This window comes from Cyanistes caeruleus, chromosome 13 (genome assembly GCF_971803275.1).
Source record: "Cyanistes caeruleus chromosome 13, bCyaCae1.hap1.1, whole genome shotgun sequence".
Taxonomy (NCBI): domain Eukaryota; kingdom Metazoa; phylum Chordata; class Aves; order Passeriformes; family Paridae; genus Cyanistes; species Cyanistes caeruleus.
Genome location: NC_141713.1, coordinates 9,750,064 through 9,754,614, shown reverse-complemented (window position 1 = coordinate 9,754,614; position 4,551 = coordinate 9,750,064).

Sequence of the window (4,551 nt, the reverse complement as noted above, 5' to 3'; positions counted from 1 at the left end):
GTGGATTCAGAGTGTTGTCATTTTAAGATTCTGCTGTGAACTGAGTATTATTTATACCATGGTACACCCTGGGTTTTGATAGCAAGTGGCAGCCATACAGCAACTGCACTCTCACTAATGGTATATGTAAATGCCCTTATTTTCCCAAATATTTATGAATTGTAATTTAGGAACAAAATTGAAAATACAGTGCTTTAATTCCCTGTTTCACTGTAGAGCAGCAGATCTGTTTAATCAGCACAGTAAATATGTATGCAGCAATTTTCATGCGAGAAGCAGAAGCAGCAGCTGGGGGTTCATTTTTTACTGTTTAAGCACCTACTGCTGTTTGGATGTGAGAAAAAAACCACTTTTTATCCACTGTTATAAAACCAAACAGACAAAAAGAGCATCGACACAGGTCAGGTGTTACTCAGTTCTCCCCAGGAGCTATCATGGAGTGGAGCTGGGCACTATGGCAGTGTGCCCACTGCACCCTGCTGCCCCCTGAGCTGGGATGGGCAGGGCAGAATCCACCCCAAAGGCACTTCCCATAGACAAAATCTGGTCCTGTGGAAGCAAAGATTTTTTTCCCCAAGGATACCCTGGGCAAAAGGGGTGCCCAGCTCCTGGGGTGGTGCTGGGGCTGAGAGCTCTCCCAGGCCATACCTTTTAGTAGTGCAGTTATTTAAAGCTGGATAAGGCTCAGCTGCCTCCCTCTGGCTGATACCTCCTGTGTAAGACAGCACAGAGCCCTTTACTAATTTACTGTTGCATCATTAGGAAGTTGAAAATTGCATAAAATATATAGACAATTGAGATGTGATTTCTCCAGCAAATCTTACAGCTTTTGTGTGTTTAACTGCAGCACTTTTATTCAGGAGAGGCCATCTGAGGATCAGCGCCACTGGACAGTGATTTCTCCTGCTTAAGAGTTTCTTTTGTGACCATGTCTCAAGCTCATCTGGGTCTGATCTCATGTGTCCAACAGAGCTCTACATCCCAGGCTGAAAAATATCCTTGAAAACCCATTCAGGAACTGCTGAACCTACGTGTTTTCTGAAGCCTGTTTCTTTTGCTGAACAGCCAGCAGGTCTGCTCTGTGGAAAATGTGCTGCTGCAATTTCCTGGTTGGTGTAGAAAATTTCACCTCTATCAAGTAATCCTCACTGCCTGGTTCACTACCAAAATTTAATGGATCCTACTCAGCAGAGTAGCTGTTGGATCACCAATTCTTCTGGATGTCAGAAACCTGGCCAAGGTAAACACCAGAAGCTCTGGCATTATTCTAAAGAGAAGAAGGTGAGAGCAGTTTTCAAATACATAAGAGGCTGCTGCAAAGAGGAGAGAAATAATTTGTTCTGTGTGTTCACGGAGAGATAAGGGGCTGAAATTACAGCTGAAATGATTCAGGATAATGGTAGTAAAACCTTTCTAACAAACAGTGGGAGAAGAGAGGCTCAGGGACAGGCTGCCTGGAAAGGTGGTGGAGTTTCTGTCACTGGAAATCTTTATAAGCAGGTCAGATAAACACCCCAGGGCACTGCTGGTGTTGCTGACTGCTGTGACAGGGAGAGGTTTGCAGCCCAAGCCCAGCTGAGCCAGGTGAGCTTGGTGTTCAGCTGCCTTGAGGCTCAGTTTGCTCTGCAGGGGAAGCCACAGCCTGTTTTCTGAGAGATGCTCAAATGTAACACTCAAAAAACCCTTTCTAAGCTGCCCTAAGGTTTTTAATTCTGTCTCTCCGTGACCATGACCCCACTGGGCTATGGAGGGGAGGCTATAAGAAATAGCCCCAGTGCCACAGGTTGGTGGGGCACTCAAAAAAACCATCTGCAAGTGCCAAGAGAGAGGCCAATCTGGATTTGAGCTCAGGCTTCAGCAGATGCCTTCTCACCTCAATATATTTGGTGCAGCTGCTGGATCCGTGATACCCAGCCCTGATATCTGACCAGTTTAATACTAACCTGCAAAAATGCTGAGACTCCTTTTTGACATTAAATACCCTTCTCAAACTACCTCAGCCTGGGCTAGTATGTGAATCCCTTGGTGGGAATAGTCTGCCCTAATTGTCTGTCTGCAGAAATTGATTTTTTTTAAACTGAAAATGCAGTTGTCTGGTTTTAAAGAGTTAATGCACAAATCTGCTGGAAATCCCAGTCATGAGGTAAAGAGATCAATTTCTATAAATCAGTATCACTGCAGCTTGTGATCTGTGATGAGGGCAGTCTAGACAGCAGCTGCCAGTATTTTTACAGAGGTTTAAAGCTAATGTATTCAAAGACTACTTGGTCTGACTAAAAGACTTCACTTTCAAACACCAGTGCTTTGATCACAGCGAGAGAAGAGTCATGGCAGCGGGGCTGGGGCACGGAGCACCATGGCCATAGCAGGTGGTGTCAGTGCAGCCTTGGATTTGTCAGCATTTCTGCCAACATGCTGCTTTTGGGGATTTATGAAGCTTCTCCATAGTGAAAGCACCAGCTCAGTGCACAGGGCTGGCCCATGAGCTGAATACTGTCCTTTTTTTTTTTCTGAAAAATGGTACTGAATCAAGCAAATCCAATCTGAGTGTGAACACTTTGAAGTGACCCAGATTTACAGGGGCTTGAGCACCTGTGGGACTGTGGGGACTGTGGAGTAGTCTAAATAGAAGGGCTTGAATTGGTGAAGGTTTTCAGGGCAGCACCCATGATCCATCCTTCAATGTCTTCCTTCTTTTATCCCTTAAAATAAAAAGATACACCAGGAGAAAGAGGGACAAAGAGGATGAGTATGAAGGCATTCATTAGAACTAACAGATAGCTGGGAAATGCTTCTCTTTTCAGTCTTCCTCTACAAAGTGGTTGGAAGATAAGAGTGTGTATCCTTTGGAGAAAATGGGACTTAAGTCTATGCATGCCCTCTCTCAAAAAGCATGGATTTAATTCCAGAAGCTGTATTTGCATTCAGGAGCACATCTGCACACTACGTGCAATAATAACATGATATTGGTAGGAAAGAGGGACACATCATTTCAACTAAACCCATGGTGGTGATAAAAGGTGAATGGTATTGAAAGCATTTTTTAATAAATGCCACAGCAAACCTTGGCAGCAAAAACTGCTCAGAACAATATGTGAATGTATCCCTGGAGGAAACACTCAAAACTGCTCCAGAACATGGCATTTTTTTCCTGGCAAAAAGGTATGTGATTTTCATTCTCAGCATGTCACGCTAAGCTGAGAGCAGGAAGCCACACAATTAAATCTGCTCAGGTAACAGCGACATTAACAGCTCAGTTACTTGTGAAAATGCTTTGTAAAGCAAGCCATCTTTAGCAAGCCTTTGCTCTTGCAGTAAGAGTGGGCCACAAACTGCTTTAAAAAACATATTTAGCAAAACTATGTTTGTTCATCTTCCTCTAGATCCCCCTCCTGGCCCAAATCCCCATTAAAGTGCTGAGGATGGGGGGGACAGCATCCTCCCAGGGCAGCTCCCTGCAGGGGATGGCATTCATGTGGCTGTGGCAGAAAGGGACCACAAGCAGCCCTGGCCAGAACAGCATCCAGCACTGCCCTGCCAGCACCCGAAAAGCCTGGGGAAAGGCTGGCCAGGCTGCAGCTTGGGAGAGAACCTCCTTGTCCTCCTGGGAGCCTGGGGTTCCCCCCACTCGAGCACAGTTAATCGCTGTCAGTGTCACAAAGGCATTTGCAGCTCCCTTCTATCCCCAGGCGATAGTCTAAACACCATCCCACGGGTGTCTATGCAGAGCCTTGGCCAAGGCGCTTCTCTGAGCCCTGGTTCCCATCCTCGCCTCACCCAGAGGAGTGGGAAGGCTGCCAGCTCCGGCAGCAGCAGCGTGGCATCCTTGTCTGGGCTCCACGGCAGTGGGCACGGCAGACACCGGGGGTGAGGAAATGAGTCTGTCCCACTCCTGGAGACGTGCTTGACTCACTTATGCATCGGCAAGTGACTCACTGCCCTTCCCACAGGCTCTTCCTGCCAAGCAGAGGTGACAGCGAAATAGGATCCAGTGCCTACGCTTCCCCAGCCTACTGGGGAGCTCTGTGCCATCCCCTCCTGCCGAGCCCGGCTGGAATGGAGGTCCCGGGAAGTGTACAGGAGTGTACAGGAGTGTGCAGGAGTGTACAGGAGTGTGCAGGGATGTACAGGAGTGTGCAGGAGTGTGCAGGAGTGTACAGGAGTGTGCAGGAGTGTACAGGAGTGTGCAGGAATGTACAGGAGTGTACAGGAGTGCACAGGAGTGTACAGGAGTGTGCAGGAATGTGCAGGAGTGTGCAGGAGTGCACAGGAGTGCACAGGAGTGTGCAGGAGTGTGCAGGAATGTACAGGAGTGTGCAGGAGTGTGCAGGAGTGTGCAGAAATGTGCAATAGTGTACAGAAGTGTGCAGAAATGTGCAATAGTGTACAGGAGTGTGCAGGAATGTACAGGAGTGTGCAGGAGTGTGCAGAAATGTGCAATAGTGTACAGGAGTGTGCAGGAGTGTGCAGGAGTGTGCAGAAATGTGCAATAGTGTACAGGAGTGTGCAGGAATGTACAGGAGTGTGCAGAAATGTGCAATAGTGTACAGG